This window comes from Mus musculus, chromosome 4 (genome assembly GCF_000001635.26).
Source record: "Mus musculus strain C57BL/6J chromosome 4, GRCm38.p6 C57BL/6J".
Lineage (NCBI taxonomy): Eukaryota > Metazoa > Chordata > Mammalia > Rodentia > Muridae > Mus > Mus musculus.
In genome coordinates, this window is record NC_000070.6 from 123,837,938 (window position 1) to 123,863,473 (window position 25,536).

Here is a 25,536-nt window from a genome sequence, read left to right on the forward strand (position 1 = left end):
CTTCTCAGGGTTGCTGCCCTGCTGACACCAGGGTAAACTATGGGCTGGCTGGGCAGATTTGACTCCCCTTTCCCAGCTACTAGGGAAACCAGAACAGAATCTCCTGATTGTAGACTCTATAGGTGAGTGCCAGAGGCCTCGTCCTGGTCGCTTGCCTTCTTCAGAGCAGTTCTACACGGGCATGGAGATCAAGGTGTGGGCCATCGCCTGCTTCACACCCTAGGGCCACTGTACAGAAGTCCATCTCAAGTCCTTAGCTCCAACAACAGAGGAAGATCTCAAGAGAGGCTGGGATGCCGATCCAGGGTCAGCCCTGCTTCTGTCAATATGCACAGGATGCAGCTCATGTGGAGCCCATGTTCCAACACCTGAAGAACACATATGCTGGTCTCCAGCTGGTGGTGGTCATCCTGTCTGGCAAAAACTTCTGTGTATGCGGAAGTCAAGAGTGTGGGAGACACAGTGCTGGGGATGGCCACACAGTGCGTCTAGATGAAGAACTTGCAGAGGACCACACCACAGACCCCATACAATCTCTGCTTAAAGATCAGTGTCAAACTGGGAGGCGTCAACAACATCCTGCAGCCACAGGGCAGGCCTCCAGTGTTCCAGCAGCCTGTCATCTTCCTGGGAGCCGATGTCACCCACCCACCAGCTGGGGATGGGAAGAAACCTTCGATTGCTGCCATCGTGGGCTGTATGGACGCACACCCCGATTGCTACTGTGCCACCACGCAAGTGCAGCAGCACTGACAGGAGATCATCCAGGACCTGGCTGCTATGGTGTGAGAGCTGCTTATTCAGTTCTATAAATCTACCGGCTTCAAGCCCAGCCGTATCATCTTCTACCAAGGGCCAGTTCCAGCAGGTTCTCCACCGTGAGCTCCTGGCCATCAGAGAGGCCTGCATAAAGCTGGAGAAGGACTCTCAGGCAGGGATCATGTTCATTGTGGTGCAGAAGCCGCGCCACACACGCCTCTTCTGCACATGCAAAAACTAGCGGGTTGGAAAGAGTGGGAACATTCCAGCAGGCACAACCGTAGACACGAAGATCACCCACCCCACTGAGTTTGATTTCTACCTGGGCAGTCATGCCGGCATCCAGGGGACAAGCCGTCCTTCCCACGACCACGTGCTTTGGGATGACAATCGTTTTTCTTCTGATGAGCTGCAGATCTGAAGTACAAGCTGTGTCACTCATACGTGTGCTGCACACGCTCTGTGTTAATACCCGCGCCAGCTTACTATGCTCATCTGGTGGCCGTCCGAGCCAGGTACCACCAGGTGGATAAAGAACATGACAGTTGAGTGTCGCGCACCTGGTAGGGGGTCAAGACGAAGCTGGCTTCTCAGGGGCTGCGATGGTTGCTTTCCATATACATGTCTGGTCCTGGTGCCTCGCTTGATATCCAGGAAAGACTGCATCCTTTTCCTCTTCTTTCCCGTGTCTCTGCAGCACTGAAGGAAGCCATGCCTCTGGGCAGAGCGACAGATGAGATCATCAAGCGCTGGCCAAGGCGGTCCAGGTCTACCACGACACACTGTGCACCATGTATTTTGCTTGACACGTTGTACTGTTTAGCGATTGTGTACCTCCGTTTTCCAGAATGCCTTCCGTCCCAGATGTCAGACTTGGATTTTGAGCTGCAGGCCTGTATGAGACCCCAGTGTAGGAAACATGTTTTGCCAAATCTATAAGCTGCTCACTGAGAGTTCCGTTTCCTAAAAACAAAAAAACATAACCAAATGTCCTAAAACCAGTCTATGAGCTCTCAGGGCTTTAAAACATTTTTATAATAATAACAACAACAACAACAACAAAACCCCTTCTTTGAAAGAGCAATGAGGAATCAGCCCTGTTACCAAGGAAAAAAAACCAAACCAAGTCTGCTAAAGGGCCATGGAAGGGCCATGAGGCTTGGAGTTTTCGGCCAGATAGTATCAGGAGTTCTGTCCTGGTATCAAGAGCGATTGACTATAGCCACTGGCTCAGGACTGTCTCAGAAAGCCACAAGAAGCCTGTTTGATGAAGGATAGGTGATAGCCAGACCCCCCACAATCTGAGGCATTCCAGCAATGCTGAAAAAAGTGGCGTCTGGGTGAGTGGGGTGCTCCGCAGAGCCTCACAGGGTAAGTCAAAATCAGCGCGCACGTGGTGAGGTTAGCTGAAGGCTGCTGAGATGAGAATCTGAGAGGCTGGAGGTGTGGGGCAGTGAATGTCACATCAGCTTATGAGAAAGAGGTGGACTACCCAATAAGGGAAGAAAACACCCACTGTCAGGTAGCTCTGAAAATCTCCATGGAAACCAAGTGTCGGGCAGTCAATGGTGGGTAGGCACACTTGGCCTTGAAAGGAATCATTTCTTTCTAAACCTCTGATGGCCAGTCTCTGGGAAATAATGCTATATAGATTTCATGTAGTGAATTTTAGATCCCCTTTTTTTGGGGGGGGGGGGAGAACATTACAAACAGCTGACATTAAAGAAGCAGAGGCAATCTGTCTTTCCTGTCCAGAACGCAAAGGGAAGCCTGGTCATTCCATCAGAACTTCACTAGGGCGACTTGGGCACCTGGCACAAAAAATCAGAGCAACCAAATGCCAGTGCCTGTGGCATCCGTGTCTCCGAGCTTTTGCCGCCTTCCTTCCTTTATCTAGAAAGAAGAAAATGACATGTCTGCTTTCCCTTAGTGAAAATGAAGACAAACCAGAGGGAATTTTCAACGCATGCATCATCCACTCCTAAGCATTTTGAATGTGTGCTGGAAGGTTTCCTTGCTCCATAGCCTAGTGACCCCTGGAGCCCACATAAACCCCTGCTGCATTCCTGTTAAGTAGGCTCTGCTCTGATTCTAAACTCAGGTTCCTCCTTGGAGCCCATGTGGTGTGGGCTTGGAGACACGTGAGGGCTGGCCTTCCTGGTACTGCTTAGAGCTGTTGGCTCTGATGGCTGGACTCCTGAACTCTGGGTGTGCCCATAGCACCATGCAAAAGGACGAGGGGTCCAGGCTCCTCTGGGACATTCTTCCTCTGCCCCAAGACTTGGGAGGATTTTGAGGCTGTGCTTCTGAGTGGGGCAACACTTCTGTGACAAAGATCTCCTTGCTTAAAGACAACTCTGGAAGGGCACCTTGGGACTTCAGCTTTCAGATCTTTTCTGGCCAGCCCTCCAGAGACTGGCTTGGCTGTGCTTATTGCATCCAGCTGAGAATATTTCTTCAGCATCACACTGGCAAATCTATGTATCTATGGACTCCTGGGGTCCAAACATAACCGTTGGCTTCTATATCAGAAGATCTGGTAGATGGGGGAAGACATCTATTTCGAAATGGATGTCTTGAAAGTCACCATAAGGGGTCCTTTGGAGGATTTATCCTTTGGAAATTGTTCCACACACTTCAAGCCATTGACTGAAGTCTCAGGTCCTTTACAAATGACCCACCAAAGGAAGCCCTTGAAAAGGAGGCAATTTCAAAAGTTGCAACTTAACCTCTTTTGAGGGTGAACGTCTTGCACTGGAAGGTCCTTATGAGCAAGTGGAAACCTTGCGCAAAAGCTATTCCCCCAGTGGCTTCCCATAACTGTCGTCACCATCGTGGGCCCACTGCAGATGCTCCTATGTAGAAATCCGTGTTTTAAGAAGATCTCTTAAAATGTTACAACCTCAAGTCGCTGAAGGATGAACTGTTGCCTTCCAGTTCCTTTTGAGGAGAGGTCCCTTTTAGAAGTTGTATCCTGAGTCCCTTGCCAACAAATAGGACCCCCAATAAGAATTATGCCTATGAAGGGATCCCCGGTGGGAACTGTGGTCTTTGACCATCCATCTCAACAAGAGAAAGGCCAGTTCAATCATTTCGGCTTTACCACTTTGGTTAATTCTAAAGCACTGGGATGAGTTTGAACCTCAGACCATGTGTTGGGTTCCAGTTTTTTAGGCTCTTATTGAAGCCGGCACCCCTCTCCTTTGTACCCCTTCTTTTTCCCTTTCCTTCCCTGCCCTTCCTCACTGTCCCCAGTTGGAGATGGCTCCTCCAGTAACTGCCATGCGCGAGCAAGGTGAGGCCTCAGTGGCTGCTGCTGCTACTACTAACGGTAGGTAGAACGACCCTGGTGGGCGCGGGGGCGGTACAGGCAGCGCGGGTGGCGAGGGCGGCGCGGGCGGCCCTGAGGGTGGAGATTCCGAGTCCGGGTGCTCAGTTCAACAGGGGACTCGGTGCAGACTACAGAGCCGGATCTGCACAGCTACTTTGAGGCCTTTAGTACTTGCTTCTCCACAGGGCGTTTCTAGACCAAGTTCTCTGGTTTGGTGGTTACCTACCCACTCTGCCAGGATGCTTCTCCAACCCTCCCCACCCCCGCCAAATGTGGCGCCACAGAGGGCGGGTCCCCAGTGGAGGCCCATTTGGCCTCAGAACCTCAGGGTTACAGGGTGGTGGTTGGCCCTACAACAGCGACTGTGGTAGCTAGTGTTCTTGCCTAGCTTTCCCCAATTTGCCCTCGGGGTTAGCTGCTTACCCTTGGAGGGTATTCCCTATCTGATGACATTCTTAGCTTTGGGGTGGTGAGAGATAATGGTCTCTTAAGGATACATTTAAATATTAAACCGAAAGTGGTTTTTTTGTTTTGTTTTGTTTTTTAAAGATTTACTTATGTATATGAGTGCTCTATTTGCATGTATGCATGCATGACAGAAGAGGGCGGGGCGTCAGATCCCATTATAGATGGTTGGGAGCCACTATGTGGTTGCTGGAAGAGCAGCTGGTGCTCCTAACTGCTGAGGCATTTATCTCTCCTGCCAGAAACAAAACGTTTTAAAGATTTATTTAAGTTGTGCATTAAGTTTTGCCAGCATGTATGTATGTGCACCGTGTTCATGACTGGTGTCTTTGGAAGTCAGAAGAGGGTTTTAGATGCCCTGGAAGTAAGAGTTATCAATGACTGTGAGCTACCATGTGGATACTGGGAACCAAACCCTAGTCCTCTGCAAGAGCCAACCAGTGCTGATGAATCATTTCTCTGGCACCAATTTTAAGACACTGACCGTGTCACAGCCATGCTAGGTCAGACACAGAGGTGGGCAATGAATGACTTTGTAAGCAACCAAAGTACCCCAAGATAACTTGACTCTGGTCTAAAACATTTTAACTCCATCCATAATCTTGAAGTTTGGTCATTTGGCCTTGTGGAATCAGATTCTAACAGAGGTGTAGCTTCTCCCACTCCCCCCCTTTTTTCTTTTTCCTTCTTCTCCCCTCTTCTTCCATTCTTCTGGGAACTGTGGTTCACAAAAGTCAGGTACACATGTACAGACATTCTTCTCATGTTACCACAGATGTCCAGTATCTTTTCTTATTAAGAGCCACTTCTGGAGTGCACAGAGTTAGCAAGCATGAATATCATTTAACACAATTAGTAATCATAAACAGCGGGGCGGAGGATGCATGCCTTTATCCCAGCACTTGGGAGGCAGCTCTCGGTGAACTGGAGGCCAGCCTGGTATCCACAGTGAGTTCCAGGATAGCTGAAACCATGTAGAGTTATTAAACAGTTCAGGTTCAGAGGACACCATCTCAAAGTGAAAGACCCCCGAAGGGAGACCCTCACTCAGGCCTCGGGACAGCCGCGGACCCAAGAAGACACTGAGACCGTACTTAATATGTAGAAGGCAAGATTTAATAGAGCAACAGCAAGAAAGCACACGGACCAGAGCTCTGGGGTCGAAACTCATGCACCTAGTGTGGTGTAGAGGAGAATCGACGACCAGCCAAATTTTTCACAGGCTTATATAGGAAAACCCAAGGGGGGAGAGCAGGGCAGGGAAAGTACAAGTTTACATAACTAAGGGGTTCTGCCAAGGGACAAGGGGTTCTGCCAAGGGATTCTACGTAACTAAGGGGTCATGTCCTATTATTTGGCAACGTATCCGGTTCATTCTGAGGTTGTTCCAGGAGGCCCTTATCTCAAAAATGTTCTTGGAACAGTCTTTAGTTGGGAGGGTTCGAACTCTAGGATGAGGAGTTCAGGAATGCATTCTGGGGTGAAGAGTTCAGGAGCGTTCTGGGAACACTCTCTAGATGGGAGGGGTCGGGCTCTGGGGTGAGGAAGAGTCCAGTAATTAATTTTTTTATTCTTCATTCCCCACTTCTTTTAGGAGATAGCTCTAATCTTAGAGCGAGTTTTTAACCTCCTGAAGGACCTGATATTGTTGCCTTAGTACCATAACCTGTACTGCATTTATCCTTTCTCTAATAAAAGCTACTAACTTATTAAGGATGCAGGGGCCAAAAGTAAGCAAAAGCATAAGTGTAATCAAAGGTCCTGCTATGGTGGAGAGGAGAGTGGTGAGCCAAGGGGACTTATTAAACCAGCTCTCGAACCATCCTTGTTGGCTTTCTCTTTCTCTTTTACGTATATCCAGGCGTTCTCTAAGTTTGGCCATAGAATCTTTGATTACTCCTGAATGGTCAACATAAAAACAACATTCTTCTTTTAGGGCAGCACAGAGTCCTCCTTCTTTAAGGAATAATAAGTCTAATCCCCTTCTATTCTGTAGCACCACTTCGGACAGGGAAGTTAAAGATTCTTCTAATTTGGTTATAGACTGTTCTATAGTTCTAAGATCAACATCCATAGCTGCACGTAGTTCTTCATAGTATTGGGGGGTCTTAATTAAGGCAGCGGTTCCTGTACCTACTCCAGCCGCTACTCCTAATCCTAATAGAACTGCCAAAGTTAAGGTAACGGGTTCTCTTCTCCAGCGGACCCGATGCTCAAATTTGTCTAAAAAGGAGCTATCATCATGATACAGGAGTCTAGGAATAAGCTGAACCAAAATGCAGAAATCTTTGGAACTATTAAAAACAGACATAGACACACAAGGAGTGAGACTGGTATTGCAAGCCCATACTGTGTCTAAGGGAGGCACTAGATACCGACCACTTTTGCTAGACTGGATGTCCTGGGTCTGATTACAGAGGTGCCCTTTATCCTGAGGTACTCGGCCCAAACAAAGCCCTCTTCCTGAAACTGCTGCTAGAGTCAACTTTCTGTTTTCTCCCCAAAGGCATTGAGAATGATCTGAAGTAGTATTATAAGTCCTGATCTGAGCTATTCCTTCATAATAAGGGGGGCTAGAGGCATAGCATAACCAGCACGATTGAGTCATATTAGGGTTAGTCCTATTTAAAGCTAAAAAAGCTCCCTGGACTAGGCTGACCAGACGGTTCTCTGTACCTAAGGGCGGTGGGGAAGCCAAGGTAGGCTTTATGAGGGGAGTATTAGTTCCTAGGGAGGGTACCACTATGTTGGGCTGTGGAGTTGGTGGAGTCGGTACGGTCGGGACCTTCGGGGGAGCCGGTACGACTGGGGGGCCCTGTTCTATAAGGACCTTGTTGGGCCCCACGAGTGTCACCGCCGGTTCTCTCACTGTCAGTCTGATCGTGAAAATGAACCCAGGATCTCTTAGTGGAATGTATATTCGCCAACCCCACCTATTCCCTTTAAGCCAACTTAAACGGTGTTGTTTTCCTTTTTCGGTGAACCTTATAAGTAGAGGGTTGCAGTATTTATCTTTGCATGGTCCTGGGGGGCTGTTTTTAAAAGCGCATCCATTCTCTGGAAAATCACTTAACTTTTCTTCACCACCCCAGAGCCCTGGATATTTATTGGGGTCTCCTTCTCCTTGGTTTGGCTTATCATAGCCACTACCTCGTTTTACCGTGATTAGGTCCCAGTTAGAGGAGGGCTTCCAGTAAGCTTCCCCTGTCGTTTCACATGACCATTTACCACAAAAGTAATCTGATGCCCCTCCACACTCTTGTTGAAGCTTTTTGTTCTGACCCTGACCAGGGCAAACATAAAATTGTGCAGCTCTAAGATTAGCTCGGTAGAACTGCCCCGAACATCCATACGAGTTCCCTATCCCACCCAGGACACACTGCTGTTCAGGGGGTGGGTTGCTAAGATCAGTATGACCGGGGAGGTCCCAATTGGGGGATCCTGCCGCTAACTTACAGATGTCAGGTGTGAGATCAGGCCACCAAGTCCAGAGGGGATGGACTGCAGTGGTTGCCCATACAATGTTTCCCTTTTCATTGAGCACTTCCCAGGACTGTTGAATTGGAGCATGAGGGTTATGGTTCCCTAAGTTCAGGGTGGCGCCTACGGCGCAAACGAAGCTTAAGAGGATTGTCAGTGGCTGCCACTGTCCAATTGTCTTCGTGTTTTTCTTCATCTTGACTGGCGGTCCTCTTGACGTGGGAGGCGTGGATCCAGGAGGCAATCCCGTCAACTTTTACCGCAGTAGGGGTTGTCAGTAACACCAAATAGGGTCCCTTCCACCGTGGCTCAAGGCTGCCGGTTCGATGCCGCCTGACCAAGACTTTGTCTCCAACTTGGAACCCGTGGGGTACTGCAGTGGTCCCTGGGGTATAGGCTGCCTTCAGTTGGTCCCAAATCTGGGTCCTAATCACTTCTAGGGCCTTTAAATGAATAAGCAAAGAGGAGGGTAAGACAGGGTCAGAGTCGGAAACCAATGTTCCACCAGCTTCCATTAAAGGGGGAGGTCCTCCATACAGAACTTCAAAAGGAGTGAGCCCGAAACGTCCAGGAGTGTTTGGGGCTCGGAAGAGCGCAAGAGGGAGGAGAGCCACCCAGTCTTTCCCGCCGGTCTCAATGGCTAATTTAGTCAAGGTCTCTTTTAAGGTCCTATTCATCCTCTCTACCTGTCCTGAGCTTTGAGGGCGGTAAGCACAGTGTAATTTCCAATCGATGCCCAACTGAGTGGCCAAGCCCTGACTTACCTGGGCAACAAAGGCTGGTCCATTGTTGGACCCGATTACCTTAGGGATTCCAAATCTTGGCAGGATTTCTTCAAGGATCTTCTTGGCCACAATCTGGGCAGTCTCTGTTTTAGTGGGAAATGCCTCAACCCATCCTGAAAAGGTGTCTACAAATACTAACAGATATTTGTTACCATACATTCCAGGTTTAACTTCAGTAAAGTCTACCTCCCAATACACTCCAGGATGGTCTCCCCGTTGTCTCTTTCCAGGTTCTTTGTAGGCTTTAGTCGCATTAGTGAATGCACATGGTTTGCAGGAGTCTATAATCTTTTGAGCCACTGACTTCAGGTTGGGGACTTGGTATCGGGAATTTTTAATTAGTCTCATCATTTTTTCAACTCCCAGGTGGGTGAATTGGTGTAGTCCTTTCACAAATTTTATTCCTTCTTCGGGAGTCAATTCTATTTTCCCTTCAAAAAAGTATGGGAGGGGATCTCTGGTCCACCATAGCTCTTTTATGTTATACCTCTCATCCTCAGTGCTTTTGGGCGGATCACCTTTTTCAGTCAGGATCATGGCCCCTTGAGCAACTTGTTTTGCCACTAAGTCTGCCATTCGGTTGCCCTTGGCCACCGAGTCTTCTCCTCTTTGGTGGCCGGGGCAGTGGATAATGGCTACCTTCTTAGGTGCATGTATGGCTTCCAACAAGGCCAGAATTTCTTCTTTATTTTTAATGTCTTTACCAGCCGAAGTCAATAGCCCTCGCTGCCTGTAGATGGCCCCATGGATGTGTGCGGTAGCAAAAGCATAGCGGCTGTCAGTATAGATGTTAACGATCTTACCTTCAGCCTCTCGGAGGGCTTGTATAAGCGCTATAAGTTCAGCCTTTTGTGCCGATGTTCCTTCAGGCAGGGCGCTTGCCCAAATTACCTTTTTCCCATCTACCACCGCAGCTCCAGCCTTCCGCTTCCCCTCTATCAGGAAACTGCTGCCGTCCGTATACCAACTGGGAGCTCCAGGCCAGGGTTGGTCAGTCAGGTCCCTTCTGGTCCCAGTTTCTTCAGCGAGGATGTCCATACATTGATGTACTGGGACGGAATCATTTGTTAGAGGGAGAAGGGTAGCTGGGTTGAGGATGGCAGGGGGCGCAAAGGTTACACGCTCATTTAGCAGCAGGCTCTGATAGTGTGTCATTCGGGCATTTGTCATCCATCTGTCAGGTGGCTGCCGCACGATACTTTCTAAGGCATGAGGGGCTACAACAGTCACCTGCTGTCCCATTGTCAGTTTGTCAGCATCTTTGATCAGCAGGGCTACTGCTGCAATAGCTTTCAGACATGTGGGCCATCCACTAGCAACAGGATCTATTTTTTTTTGACAAATAGGCTACAGGTCTCTTCCAGGGTCCCAGTGCTTGTGTCAATACTCCCCTGGCTACACCCGCTCTCTCGTCCACATATAGGACGAAAGGCTTAGTCAAGTCTGGTAATGCTAGCGCGGGGGCAGTCATTAGGGACGACTTGATAGCCTCAAAAGCTCTTTGGTGCTCTTCTTTCCACTCAAAAGGAACCCCTTCCTTAGTCAAAGGATATAGAGGTGCCGCTAGGGTTGCAAAGCCTGGAATCCAAAGTCTACAAAAGCCAGCAGTCCCCAGAAACTCACGTACTTGACTTGGGGTGGTTGGTGATGGGATCATCATAACAGTCTTCTTCCGGGCTTCTGTGAGCCATCTTTTACCCCCTCGGAGGGTATACCCCAGGTAGGTTACCTCAGTTTGACAGATTTGTGCCTTTTTAGCCGAAACTCGATACCCCAAGTCACTCAGTTCTGTGAGGAGCCTCTCAGTTCCCTGGTGACAACAGCTCCTTCGAGGCTGCCGCAACCAAGAGATCATCCACATACTGTAGTAGGGTAAGCTGAGGGTTTCGCGCGCGAAAAGGCGCGAGATCCCGATGGAGGGCCTCGTCAAACAGGGTGGGGGAATTTTTGAACCCCTGTGGTAGCCTAGTCCAGGTTAGTTGACCAGTCTGTCCGCCCTCTGGGTCCCTCCATTCAAAGGCAAACAGGAGCTGACTCTTAGGGTGCAAGCGCAGGCAAAAGAAGGCATCTTTTAAGTCCAGGACTGTATACCATGTTCTCTCAGGTGGGAGAGAGCTTAATAAATTGTACGGGTTCGGGACTGTGGGGTGAATGTCCAGGACCCTTTTGTTAACTTCCCGGAGGTCTTGCACCGGGCGATAGTCATTAGTCCCTGGTTTTCGAACCGGCAGAAGTGGTGTATTCCAGGGGGACTGACAGGCCACTAAAACTCCTTGGTCTAGCAACCTCTGGATATGAGGCCGGATGCCCTCCCTAGCTTCCTTGCTCATGGGGTATTGTCTTACCGAGATGGGGGTGGCATCAGCTTTAAGTTCTACCACAACCGGAGGCACTTGTTTAGCCAACCCCATTCCTGCTTGTTCTGCCCAGACATTGGGGAACGCAGTTAGCCAGCCTGAAGAGACTGCATTTTTGGGTTGTTCTTCATGCAACCGGTACTCTTCCTCTGTGTTGAGGACAAGGCAGGCAACAGGGGCTTTTCCCCAGCTTACTTGTGGGCCTTCTGAAGTAAATTGGACTTGAGCCTTTAGTTTGGTTAGCAGATCGCGCCCCAAGAGGGGAGCAGGGCACTCAGGTATCACCAGAAAGGAGTGGGTCACTATGTTCTTGTCTATCTGAAGAGCTCGTTTGGTCGTCCAGGGGTAAAATTTACTACCAGTGGCTCCAACTACCATGGTCTTTTTGGAGCCTAGCTTGCCTAGGGGGTTAGTGAGTACTGAATGCTCTGCTCCGGTGTCTATCAGGAAGTTGACAGGGGTCCCCTCCATGGACAAAGTTACCCTAGGCTCAGGGAGGGGGTCTGAGCCCAGACTTCCCTAATCCTCTTCTAGGGTCAGGACCTTGGATCGCTCCCGTTTTTTAGGGCAATCTCTAGCCCAGTGTCCTTTCTCTTTGCAATAGGCGCATTGGTCTTTTTCCAGTGGTATCTTTCTGCCACCTGGCGGTTTCACTGCCCTGTTGCCCAGGAGCCCTGTTTTACCTTTTTCTGACTGTCTATCATTCACAACTGCGGCCAAAATTTTACTCAGATTTCTCTCCTGACGGCGGTCCCGTCTATTTTCCCTCTCCTCCATCTCTTTCTTTTCTCTCTCCTGCCTCTCTTCTTCTGTTTCTCTCTTATGATAGACTTTCTCTGCTTCTTTTACTAAATCTTGGAGCGAATGATCTTGGAGCCCTTCCAGCCTTTGCAGCTTTTTCTTAATGTCGGGAGCGGACTGACCAATGAAGGCCATGGCTACAGCGGCCTTCTGTCCCTCTGACGAGGGGTCAAAAGGGGTGTACCTTCTATATGCCTCCATGAGACGCTCAAGGAAGACTGAGGGTGGTTCAGTCTGCCCCTGCAAGACCTCTCTTACCTTAGCCAAATTGGTGGGCCGTCTAGCGGCTCCTCTGAGACCTGCCACTAGAGTCCGGCGATAGACAAGGAGGCGTCCCCTACCTTCCGCGGTGTTGTAGTCCCAGTTGGGGCGGTTCAAGGGGAAAGCCTCGTCCACGAGGTTAGGGAGGGCAGTGGGTGTGCCGTCCTCTCCCAGAACATTTTTTCTCGCCTCTATCAGGATTCTTTCTCTTTCTTCTGTGGTAAAAAGAACCTGCAAAAGCTGCTGACAATCATCCCAAGTGGGTTGATGGGAGAACATAAGTGACTCAAGGAGCCCAGTAAGCCCAGAGGGGTTCTCTGAGAAAGGAGGGTGGTTAGTTTTCCAATTATATAAATCAGAAGAGGAAAAAGGCCAGTACTGTAAAGGAATGAGATCATTGGGTCCTGGCGCTGGCCCTCCCACATGTGCTCTAAGTGGTAAGGCAACTGTTGAATCCGGCCCCCCTTCTTCCCCGGGGCTTCGGCCTCGTCGGCTCCGAGTCCCCCCCGCCGGTCCCTGTGCCCCTCTCGCTATTGGTCCCTGTGGTGGGGCGGCTGCAGGTGGCTGCTGGGGCAGGGGATAAGGGGGAGGTTGGGAGTCCATCCAGAGGAGGTCGTCAATCTCTGGATAAATCTTGGGGGGAGCTGACGGGCTGGACTTTCCGGCTGCATCAGACTGAGCAACTGCGACCGTCAGTTTCGAAGAATTTGGGGTCCAAGGCTTGACCCACGGAGGTGGGAATTGGACGAGATTCTGCCAGGTCACAATGTAGGGGATCTGATCAGGGTGACCCCCTTCCTCCTGAAAAACAATTCGCCTAACGGCAGCGATTAGTGACAAGTCAAAAGCACCTTCTGGTGGCCAGCCCACTCCAAACGTCGGCCACTCGGAGGCACAAAAGGTCTGCCACTCGGAGGCACAAAAGGTCTGCCACGGACCCTTTCTGACCTCCACCGACTGGTTGTGGGCTCTGACCCGCACCTCCTTCCAATGCTCCAGAGTCAGAGAAAGGGGAGTGGACACAGATTGTCCCATTTCTAGAAAAACAGTAGACACTACAAGAGCGGACACGAGACTAAGACAAAAAAGAAACCAGAAACGACAGCGACTTTGCGTCGACCACAAGCAACTCAAAGAATCAGATGGCCTTTCTAAGGCCGGCCGATTGAGACCCTCTGCACGAGGTGGGACTCGAACCCACGATCTCGCAACAAGGCACGAGGTGGGACTCGAACCCACGATCTCGCAACCCCAGATGGTCTCTTGGCCTCCAAAGGGGTCCACCAGGCGTCCCTGGTCCTCCCCTGTTCCTCCTGGGACGTCTCCTAGGGCGAACGGACGGTGGACGCCTGGACACGTCTATCCTTATCCACCCCGCGTTCCCTCTCGGAGCGCGGTCTCACTGAGCGTCCGCAAAACCGAAACTGTGATCGCACCAAACTTAGAAACAGAACACAAACATCAGACCAAAACAGAACAAAGAATCTTACCTCTAAGTGGGTCTAGGACCTCTGGGTGGTCGCGCTGATTCCCGGCCAATGCACCAAAATGAAAGACCCCCGAAGGGAGACCCTCACTCAGGCCTCGGGACAGCCGCGGACCCAAGAAGACACTGAGACCGTACTTAATATGTAGAAGGCAAGATTTAATAGAGCAACAGCAAGAAAGCACACGGACCAGAGCTCTGGGGTCGAAACTCATGCACCTAGTGTGTTGTAGAGGAGAATCGACGACCAGCCAAATTTTTCACAGGCTTATATAGGAAAACCCAAGGGGGGAGAGCAGGGCAGGGAAAGTACAAGTTTACATAACTAAGGGGTTCTGCCAAGGGACAAGGGGTTCTGCCAAGGGATTCTACGTAACTAAGGGGTCATGTCCTATTATTTGGCAACGTATCCGGTTCATTCTGAGGTTGTTCCAGGAGGCCCTTATCTCAAAAATGTTCTTGGAACAGTCTTTAGTTGGGAGGGTTTGAACTCTAGGATGAGGAGTTCAGGAATGCATTCTGGGGTGAAGAGTTCAGGAGCGTTCTGGGAACACTCTCTAGATGGGAGGGGTCGGGCTCTGGGGTGAGGAAGAGTCCAGTAATTAATTTTTTTATTCTTCAAAAGAAGTGTCTTAAGTTATGCCTCCTAGTGAGAAGGCTGGGCTGGTTCCATGACAGGCTTTAAATTGGCAGTTAAAGAGATTAGGCCTAAATCTGTTTCCAAGAACTGGGCAATTCCAGGCAATTCCAGGCCTCAGAAGCTGCCCCACCACCTGGCCTGAGGCAAGGACAATGGGTCAGCAGCAGTTTCCAGACTTCCTCAGCAACAGTTTCCAGACCTCCCCAGCAAGTTTCCAGCCCCCACAACCTGGTAATGGAATGTCCACAGAAATGGACCCAACAGATTAACATAGAGGTTGACTTATCACGGAATTCCCTAATGTGCTTTACATAAGGCCTGCAAGCTCACTTGGGGAGTCTCTCTAGTTTGGTAATGGGACATTCCAGCATTCTTGTCTTCTGCAGAATAAAACACTCCTTGTGTTTACATACTATTTAAGTCCAGGGTGTCATTCTTCAGCGAATCAAGATGCCTACACAAAAAGAGTTGTAAAACACAAAAATATCAGCAACAGTTAACACCATTTCACTGAAGAACTATGTAGCCAGTCTGCACAGGAACTTTCAAAGCAAAATTTAGAATCTTTGGCTCACTAGGTATGCTGGCTAGTTTTCTGTCAACTTGACGCAAGCTAGAGTCACCAGAGAGAAGGAAGTCTCAATTGAGAAAATGCCTCTATAAGATCTGTCTGGGGCGGTTAAGAGCACTACTGCTCTTCCAGTGGTCTGGAGTTCAATTCCCAGCAACCGCATGGTGGCTCACAACCATCTGTAATGGGATCTGATGCCCTCTTCTGGTGTGTCTGAAGACAGCTAAAGTGTACTCGTTATATATATATATATATATATATATATATATATATAATCTTAGAGAGAGAGAGATCTGGCTGTAGGCAAGCCTCTAAGACATTGTCTTAATTAGTGATTGATGGGGGAGGGCCCAACCTGTTGTGGGTTAGGCCATCCCCGAAGGTGGTCCCTGGTTCTATAAGAAAGGCCTCCTAGTGAATCCCAGGCTTTGCTCTGCAAACCTTGCTCCTTAATTCAAAACTGTGGAGGTTTGGTCTGTTGCTATGTAGTATAATGCTAAACACTGGCCCTGGTTGCCTCGGGACTAGGAGACACACCAGTGATGCTATGTAGCTTTGACTCCTGAGTTATCCCTGATTGATGAGTAAAGATGCCTATGGCCTATAGCTGGGCAGAAGAGAGCTAGGCAGAGTTTTGGTTTCTAGGTTTGGGGTCTGAGGCAGGGGACTGCAGAGGGGAGAGAAGGTGGAGAGAGGAGGTGCTGCAGTGAGGTAAGTGGGTAAGTGAATGAAAACATGGCCATGACTGGCCCCAGGTTGGAACATGGCAAATTATAACTTGGGATTATTGGTGGAGAAGTAGACATAATAGCATGGAGGTTAGATATCTGCTTGGCTCTAGTGCTTTTAAGGCTTATTATAAATATAAAGGTTTTGTGTCTTTTATTTAGGAACTGAATATTCAAGTGCAGGGTAGAAACCCCTGACTGAGATTAAATAATACTAAAAACCCCTAACTAAGAAACTGGAACCAGGGTAGTTGGGTATTGCTGTGACACACCTGAACATGTATTTTGTGGGGGCATTGTGGAAGGACTTTGGCAATTTGGGTTTAGAAAGCCACTGAGGTTGGAAGATAGTGTTAGAGAAATGCAGAAGATAGAGGCCCAGCTGGGTGTGGTGGCGCACACCTTTAATCCCAGCACTTGAGAGGCAGAGGCAGGTGGATTTCTGAGTCCGAGGCCAGCCTGGTCTACAAAGTGAGTTCCAGGACAGCCAGGTGATACAGAGAAATCCTGTCTCGAAAACAAAACAAAACAAAACAAAACCAAAAACCAACCAACCAAACAAACAAAAAAGAAGACAGAGGCCTGGCTTGTGAAGTTTCAGAGGGAAGTTTAAAGACTCTATGGGACCATTTGCTACTTTAAGATTCTGTCCTCCTGATAAGCCGAGGCTGAAGGGTCAGTGGTGATTAACAAGAGACAATTGATTCTGGTTGGCTGGAGCCAAGAAATGAATTAGTGGTGATTAAAAAGAGACCAGCATTATTGAGGTGAAATATTCTGGGAAGTGTTTCTTATAGTCAGCACACAGAATCTGTGTTCTAGAAGTAGCCAAGGTTGTACCTTGTAACCTCAACCCCCCCAGCCCCCTCCCCCCTGCCCCAGCCTGAAACCTGGCTGAACAGGTTTCACTGTTAGCACGAATGGGCCCCTTCCCCTTCTTCATAACTGAGTGTCTGGAAATAGTAAAACTGAACCTTGAACAGACTAGTTGTCTTGGTTCCATTCTTTCTCACATCGCCTAGTTCCCTCTTCTCTTCCAGATTCCAGGATGCCTCCCAGGCTAGAACCGAGACAATTGAGCCGCTGGCCAGCCGCAACAGTACCTTGCATTGTCACCAAACTTGATAGTGCAAGAGTCAGTGAGGTGGTAGTGGTTTTGAAGGCATGACGGGGTCATGGAGAGCAGCTGAGGCTTGGCATTGTGGCAGTGCTGGAGTCCCTGAAGAGAGCCCAGTAGAGGCTATGGGTGAAAGTGCAGGCTAATTGAAGAAAGAGATGCCTGCATTTTGGAGATCCTAGTACCATGGGATGACTACCAAGAGCACCAGAAAACGTGGAGTAAAGCAGTTGGAGCCTAGAGGAGAAGCTGTGTGTGTTACAGAGGACAAAGCTGGAGAAGTGACCTGTACCCTTTGAGGAACTCACAAGATGGTGAGTGAATCTCAGATCACTAAACATTGAGTTAATACTCTGTTGACTTTTTTTGGGTTTTGTTTGTTTCGCTTTGTTCAGATTGTGACTGTGCCTTGGTTCTTCCCTCTTGATGATGTAAGAAAGTGTAATCGGGCTGGAGAGATGGCTCAGTGGTTAGAGCACTGACTGCTCTTCCAGAGGTCCTGAGTTCAAATCCCAGCAACCACATGGTGGCTCACAACCATCTGTAATGAGATCTGATGCCCTCTTCTGGTGTGTCTGAAAACAGCTACAGTGTACTTACATATAATAAATAAATTAATTAAAAAGTATCTAATTTACATTTGATTTGACAGAAGCCCACAGTTGAGAGACTGAATTTTAAAATGCTTCACATTTTAAAAGAGATTGGCTATTTTAAAGAGACAGAATTTTTAGGATTTCAAAAATGTTTGAATTTTTAAGGACTGTGGGACTTTTAATATTTGGAATATTTTATATTGTGATGCTCCTATTAATGTGATATCTTGGGGATAAATAAGAAAGAAAAGGTTGTGTCTTACTAGTGATGTGTTTGTGTTTCATATTGATAAGGGGTTAGGTATACTGGCTAGTTTTCTGTTAACTTGACACAAGCTAGAGTCAGAGAAGAAAGTCTCGACAGCTGTGGTGGCACATGCCTTTAATCCCAGCACTTGGGAGGTAGAGGCAGGCGGATTTCTGAGTTCCAGGCCAGCCTGGTCTACAGAGTGAGTTCCAGAACAGCCAGGGCTACACAGAGAAACCCTGTCTCGAAAAAGCAAAAAAAAAAAAAAAAAAAAAAAAAAAAGAGAGAGAGAGAGAAAGAAAACAAGCAAGCACACCTCAGTTGAGAAAATGCCTCTATAAGATCTAGCTGTAGGAAAGTCTCTAAGGTATTTTCTTAATTAGTGCTTATGGGGGAGGGCCTAGCCCATTGTGGGTGGGGCCACCTCAGGTAGGTGGTCACTGGAGTCACTGGAGAGAAGGGAGCCTCAATTGGGAAAATGCATCTAGGGCTGGAGAGATGGCTCAGCTGTTATATTTATGACAAAAATATAAGAGAAAATTCCTTTATAAGATCAGAGTATAGGCTAAATGCCCGTGGCATCTCTGGGTACCTGCACAAACAACACACACACACACACACACACACACACAGTGGATGAAACAAAAAGCAGAGTCCAATAACTTCATAATACAAATACAAAAATACATACATGCATACATTCATTCATACATAAATACATATATGCATACATACATGTATACAGACCTACATATAAACATTCATTTATAGAATGGTTAGAACAAAGCTCCGGCAAGCAGGCTCCAGGCATTTTATACATACACATATATACATATATTCACACAATTGGTGAATTAAGAAAGCCCCAACACACCACCCAGACAAGCTTTACATATATACATATATATATACATACATATATATACACATACATACACATAGTTGATGGATGGAAGGAACAATGTTCCAGCCCTCCACACTTTATTCTTTTTTCCATAGCTTATATGTCCCAGCAAACATCATTCAAGCGCTATAAAATCACATTGTAATTATATTTTAGTTTTCTTCTAGTAAATGATTATGAAAACACAGTGCATTCCCCAACACCTTTACAAGAAATAACACTATGTAGTACAGGTAAAGAAAACAAATTATTTCCAAAAACCTACGTATGTTTGTAACTAAGCGACTTGCTGTAGATTAACAAAGTGTAAGCAGGCAAGGAAAGTAGTTTTCTCAGCTAGTTTCTCTTACTGGCAGGCAGCAATTTGCAGTTACAAAGAAATGAGTAATTATTTTGTTATTTATCTTTAAAACTAATCTTCTAAGAATCTTAAAAGAATCACAAATCTAAACTTTTATATAAAAATCAGTCATATCTACCTTAAGTCCTCAAAATGCATATCTACTCATCAGCAATTCGTCATAAATCGTAACAGGAAGCTGAGGGGGAAAAATGAGTATAAGAAATCAATTATCACCAGTCCAGCCTCAGTGAGAGTCGCATCAGCCAGCGCTGCCATTGTTCTTGTTCCCTGACCATAAAGTGTCCCTTTACAAAAGGCTTTACTAATATGAGTGTGCCTTTCTCAACTTCAACTTGTTTAAAATTTTCTACATCAGAGCCAGTATTAAAAACATTTCAACCTTGCTTCATTAACAATTTTATTTTTCCAAAAGTTTTTAAGGGTGGTGGTCATTGCTAACAATCTTTATCTCTAAGTTCTTTCCGATGTTGAGCTATGTGTCTGCCTCACCGCTGAGGCATCTGAGCGTCTGAGCACTAGGGGCAAGCCACTCAGGGGAGGCAGATCACAGTCTGTAATAGGGGTCCCAGTTAGTCTTTCCCTGGGTGAGGAACAGCGGAGTCTGAGATGAATGGTGTGGTTCCTTGTCTCCTGTGTTCCTAGATGTCACTTGGGCACAAGTAGGTCAGCAGGTCCACTCTTTCTCTCAGTGCATTTAAGTGCCAGGCAGGGAGGGGAAGGCTGAGCCTGGGATGGGGGTGGTATCTGGTTTGGTACCACCTTGAGTAATAAGACAGAAGACCTCTGGGAGGATTTAGATGCAGGTCTTTGCAACAAGGCTCCCTCCCATCCCCATGTGATCCTTGATGAAGAAGACTGTCCTTGCTTTTCCAAACTGTTTTATTTGATGGCAGATGTAAATGTATACACCTTACTCAGGGTGAACCAGGGATTAAATACCTTCTAGAAGGAAAGGAAGCTCATTGGCTAAACACTTGGTGCCTATCTAGATACCTCATTAGCATGGAGAACTCCAGGTTTCTATGCTCTGTGACCAAGTATCATGGTCCTCTCAGTGGGGTTACATGGTCCAGATCAGGTAGGTTGACAGGGAGCTGGCTCCACATCTCCCGTTCTCAATTCTGAGATTCCCCGGAGTTTGGGCTTACCCAGCCTTACCAGTTCTTCTGTCTGGTGGCACCGCCCACTTTCCTAGGGTGGTGATGGAATCATTAATCTGCTCCAGCGGCAATGCTTGAAAGTGATCCAGCATCATTATTGTGAGTGCGAGAGATACTGTCCAGTGAGAGACTGGAAGTCTACCCAAAGTTTTCATACAATTCTTAGGTGAAGAGGGATGGGAGGGCAGTAAGCAGAGCAGAACTCTATAACAGCCCAAAGTCCTCAGGACATGTACGTGGTCCTCAGGGATGTGCCACATCGAGGCTCACCCATGTGGCTGTGGTAACCAGTGACCACATTCTGTGAGTTCTAAATCCCTATGTCGTTCCTCCTGTGTGGCCCTCGGCAGTTATAGACAGTTGTGAGTCACCTGACACAGAATCTGGGAACTGAATTCAAGTCCTCGGAAAGAGCAGCAAGTACTCTTACCTACTGAACCATCTCCAGCCCTCGTACTTTTAACAAAACATAAAGTCTTGTTTTTTTTAAGTCATTTAAAAAACATTACTGGAGCAGAGCTGTATTCATAAGAGAGTTAATCTTGGTTCTTTTACATTAGATCTCAGTTTCTCCCACTCAGTGAATGTTATTTCCTTAATACCTAAACTACGGGTTTTTATGTTTGGGGGTGAGAGTCTGTGAGAGTTAATCTTGGTTGTTAACTTGATTATATCTGTGGTTAACTAAGAGACGATACCTTTGAGAGATTTTCCTAATCAGGTTAATGGAAGTGTACAAAATATGACCAGTACTTCCCAGGGCTGCCAAGATATAAGGTGTGTAAAGTGGAAATCTATTGCATTCTGTCTGCCTACCTTTGTCTCCAGCGGAAAAGTTTATCTAACTGTTGCTGTTCGGGCTCTGTGGATGCCATCATCTGCTGCCAGTGGAAACCAGTCTTTTCTGTCTTCAACGTGGACTAAAGTGACTCTAGAAATCAGCCATTCCTTCAGCACCAGGTTGAGACTGATGAGAAATTCAGACTGGGGGTGGGGTGGGGTGGCTAATGGAGTCTTAGCCTCTCGAGTGGAAAGACAGTAATGTGTCCTTTCTCCTGATGTGTGTGTGTGTGTGTGTGTGTGTGTGTGTGTGTGTGTTTTAGTGAATGTATGAGAGTGTATATGTGTGTGTGAGTGTTTGTGAGAGAGAAAGTGTGTATGTGTGTTTGTGTGTGATGTATGTATGTGAGGATACTCACATGCAGGTTGTTATCCCCCATAGGGAGGTCAGATGACAACTTTTTGGAGTCATTTTTCTCCTGCTGAGTGCCAGGGATCCAGCTTCTGTCATCAAATTGTGTGGCAAATGTTTTTCTATTCAGAGCCATTTCACTGGCTCTTAACTAGAGTTCTTAGACTCAAAGCCTGTGTGCCGAGAGCCCCAACAGCCCAGGCCAACCATTCTGTGACTCTCCATCAGCTCCCTCCTGTGCGCCTAGTGATCAGCCTTCCACAGCTCACCTCCCACCTGTCTGTACAACGCCTGTGCCCTCCATAGGCTGATGCTTTCCCTAGATAATGACTTCTTAACACCAACAGACACAGGGCCCAAGGCTTCCACTTATATGCAGGTCAGTCCAGGTCACAACCATCTTTCTCTTAGCCCCGCCCACTGCATCATAGACAGGCAGGGTAGCTAAGACTATGACTCTCCAGAGAGTTCATTTTCTCCAAACCCAGGACAACAGTGGAGCATTGACAGCAGAGGCCAGTGAACATCAGGGTATTTATCTTGTAGACAGATCATGCCAGAGAGAAGAAAACTAAATACTGAAGAGCTCTCCCATCACAGTGTGAGATCAATCAGGGAGGGACAAGGCCCTAGTCTCCAGGAGCATGAGAATGAAAAATGAACTGGCAAGATTTTAGCTCACACAGAAGACTATATGTTACTGTAAGCCTGGAGAGATTTGGCAGTCAAGTCTCAGGGCAGGTCACTAGGGCTCATTTTGCTCCACAAGCTGTGAAACTCCTCAGAACTGTGCCAGGCCATAGTGGGGTGTTGCCTGTTGTGGGTTCTGGCCAGGCAGAGCTGACTAATGTTTTACAGCAACTGGGAGAACCAGGACATCACCCCCTACGTTGGGGCTCTTCTGGTGAGAGTTGGGCCTCTGACACTAAAGCCACTCCATCGTTAGTCACCATAGAGATACTGCAGCACAGCCATGACAAACATCTGAACTCAGGGATCCAAGGAAGTGCCTTTGTAAGTACAACAGATAGTGTATGGCCAAAGAAAAATCCCTGGCCACCAATAGAGACCCATGGAAAAGAAAGGGCAATAGCTTTTCCATACAGGGTGAAAATGCGAGAAAAAAACCTTCAAAGCCTTCCACTACAAAGCCACAAGGACTTGTTGAAGGACATAGTCACAGGGGATGGCAACATGTCACTAAGCAGGGGATCAAGAGCAGCATCTCAATACCCTGAACTTGATTTTCTTGAAGAACATGTCCTGAGGGGAAGAAACATCAAGCCCAAGAAAAAGGAATTGCTTCAGGCAACATTGCCAATTTGCAGACTAGAGAGGAGACATGAAGAAATACAGACATCAAAGCAGGAGAAGATGAAAAGCAAGAGAGTCAACTCAAGGGAGGCCTGGATTCAGTTATTTCCTAAAAAGCCATTCTTGGGGCAAAAGCCAAAGGACCTGGGTCCATTGCTTATGGAAGGAGCAAGTCTGCAGCACAAGGAAAAGAGCCAGGCATTGGAGCTGTCATCCAAAGACCATCGTTTGAAGTCAAGCCCCAGACTACACAGACAGAACCTACAGTCAGCTCAGGATGACAGCGATAAGGAGACCCCAGGAGAAGGATCCAAAACGGAGAGAAGAAAGCTGAGGACAGAGTGGTGGGATCCCACAGTCTGGGGTGACCCAGTCAAACTTGTTGAGCGTGAACAATCTCTTCGAAAGATCTGCTCTGAAGTCCACAGTGACCAGAGGAAGTTGAGCTTTCCCATGGGCAGATCAAGTTATAAAGACATAATTCCCACAGGCAGATCAAGCTATTAAAACCCTGTTTTTCTGCTTCAAGAACATTAAAGGTCTCCATGATGGCCCTGAGGCTGTGGTTTCTGGCCAGGGCAATAGCCTGCTCAAATCCAAAGGCCTCCCAGACAACCCCTACAGGGCTCCCTAGATCGCTCCTCTTCTGGCTGGCCCTCCTGAGACTATGGCCATCATCCCTCTAGGGAATTTCCTGGGACATCACACTGGTGAGTCTTCTCTGATCCTGGTCATTGCCTGTAGCCATTGGCCTCAGATGAGGTCCCTAGAGAACACCCCACTCCTGAAGTCTTTCTGAAAGTTTGTCCTCAAGTGTCTGCTGGGCACCCTTGCCTGGTCTCAGGCTAGACCATCCTTTTTAGGGTGGAGCTCTCTCACCAAAGTTGCCCTAGGAGGTCCTTCTGAGGGCCTGGGAGTATCCCTCAGCTGCTGCCCTTGAGTCCTTATAGTGCTTTGCATTTTGTTTTGTGTTGTTTTGTTTATAGAGCAATTTTAATCCAGCAACAAGGCTACTCTGGCCAGGATCACATCCAAAAACCTAGGTGTGTGTGATCCAGCTGAAATATAGACAAGTCTTTAGTGCAAACCTTTAATTCTAAACTGTGACATGTAAGAGGTAGACAAAGAGTGGCATCAGAGAAAGACTGGACAGAATGAGTTAGAGATAGAATATGTTCAACTCTCAGAAGAACAAATAGGAGAGAGGCTACTTAAGAGCAGTTCAGGGTGAGTTCTCTTGAGTTCAGTCAGGTTGAGTTTGGTGCAGTTCAGTTGAATGTAGTTGAGTTTATCTCTGTTGAGTTTGTGGGGAGTTCAGAGGCCGTTTTTTTTCCAAGCAGAACAATTGGGTGAGAAGCTGGGAGAAGCTAATTTGAATCAGTCAGCTTGGAGAGGAGTTTGAGTCACAACAGTTGGAATTGAACCAGCCAGGCAGAGTTCAGAAAGAGCTAAAGAGTGAGTTTATTCAGTGTAAGTCTCAGAGGCTGGAACATTCTAGGCCTGGCTTAGCAGACTGAGGCTGGAAGCTGAAGCCTTCAAGGTCCAGGCTTGCAGAAGATTCGATTGTGCGGGGACAGGCCTACATCTAGGGACAGTTAGGTTGAAATGCTCTGGGATCAGCAAAAGCCATGTGTTTATAAAGCTTGGAAATTAATGAGACATTTACACATCCCCTTAGCCCAGCTCTAGATCCCTTGAAGCTGCCCCATCTCTGAGGCTTGTCTAGCAGACCCTTTCAAAAGCTGTAACCTCCAGTCTCTGGGGGAAAATCCTTTGTTCCAGTGTCTAGACAGCCTTTGAGGGAAAGAAGGCCTACTCAGAAGTTGGACCTCGAAACTTTTGCTAACATTTTAAGACCCTGTTCCTATGGAGGAATGCCCTGTTAGGAATTACCCTCTGCCTTTACAAGACAGAGGCTTCTTGAATTCTGTCAGAGTCATTGTTTTGATGTATTGTAAAGGGCTGGGATGAGTTTGATTCTTCGGCCCTGATGAAAGGGATTGTTTTGTTCCAGGTCTTCAGCTCTCAACGTAGCTCACACCTGTTCTTGCTTCTCTCATTCCTTCTGAGCCCTCTATCAAATTCCCACTGTGGCCTGTGGTGGATTCTGCAGTCTTGCGCGCACCGGACTCGACCAGCAAGAACGACGCTGCAACAGGATCCTTCTGCACACGTTTATTGGGAGAGCTTGATTGCAGAGGCGAAAAGACCTCGAGCCCAGAACTGGTGCTGCTTTTATAGGCCTAGGAGAGGCGTGTCTCATACCCGGATTGGTTATGCACTAAGCCTCATTTGCATGTTCCTCATCTGATTGGCTACTCTCTCTCAGTACCTCACAGATCCTCATTATCATACCTCATTTGCATGTCTCACATCCGATTGGTTACTCTCTTAGTACCTTACAGAACCTCATTCTCATATCTCATTTGCATGTCTCACATCTGATTGGTTATACTCTCAGTACCTTACAGAACCTCATTATCATGCCTGGGCCAGGCAGTGTTTTTGCAAAAAACTTTACTGCATATGTACACATTGGTTGTTTGTCCAATCTTATGCGTGGTGGCCAGCAGTAGTCAGTGCCACTCTGCAACGGCACATGTGGCTTCCCACATCTCCCCCTGTTTGTTTTAATAAAAAGAGGCTGGACTAGGCCTGTGCAATTATGCCCATCCGCCGTGGCTCCTGTTTTAGGTCGTTCCTCTAATGTCACAGCCTTACCCGTCATAGGGTAACCCTATCGCCACCGGGCCCCATGTCTTAGGTTGGACTGTGCACGAGGAAAGTTGCCCGTCTCTGGATACCGCAGTGCTGTGTGACAATAACTGCCAAATGACCTAGGGCGAACTCTGCAAAAGAGGCCAGCCAAAAAATGAATTAGTGGTGAAATCATGATCACCCTATCGCTTGCAGTGAGGAAACCTCAGTGATGTGCAAGGGCTGATCAATGATTGTTGAGTCTCTCTCATCTCAGTGCC

At 47.7% G+C, this 25,536-nt stretch overlaps 2 long non-coding RNA genes and 2 pseudogenes across 4 annotated transcripts; 2 read left to right on the forward strand and 2 right to left on the reverse strand.

Annotated features, from left to right (window-relative positions):
• Positions 165-1,304, forward strand: Gm12904 (predicted gene 12904; annotated as a pseudogene).
• Gm46860 lies at positions 4,085-13,274 on the reverse strand (annotated as a pseudogene).
• A 1,245-nt stretch (positions 13,275-14,519) lies between these two features.
• Positions 14,520-20,925, reverse strand: 1700121C08Rik. 3 transcript variants are annotated; one of them, XR_868095.3, is made up of 3 exons: positions 19,008-19,143; positions 16,768-16,883; positions 14,520-14,819 (listed from the first exon to the last, which is right to left on the reverse strand). It is a non-coding gene; the product is annotated as an RIKEN cDNA 1700121C08 gene (long non-coding RNA). The 3 variants fall into 3 exon arrangements; XR_868098.3 differs by lacking the exon at positions 14,520-14,819 and adding an exon at positions 20,869-20,925 and having other exon boundaries at positions 16,643-16,883; positions 19,008-19,067; XR_868097.3 differs by lacking the exon at positions 14,520-14,819 and adding an exon at positions 20,051-20,604 and having other exon boundaries at positions 16,643-16,883; positions 19,008-19,067.
• Positions 20,926-21,722: 797 nt separating this feature from the next.
• On the forward strand, positions 21,723-25,232 carry 4933427I04Rik (Riken cDNA 4933427I04 gene). The gene is made up of 2 exons (NR_165172.1): positions 21,723-23,268; positions 24,573-25,232. It is a non-coding gene; the product is annotated as a Riken cDNA 4933427I04 gene (long non-coding RNA).
• Positions 25,233-25,536: the final 304 nt, after the last annotated feature.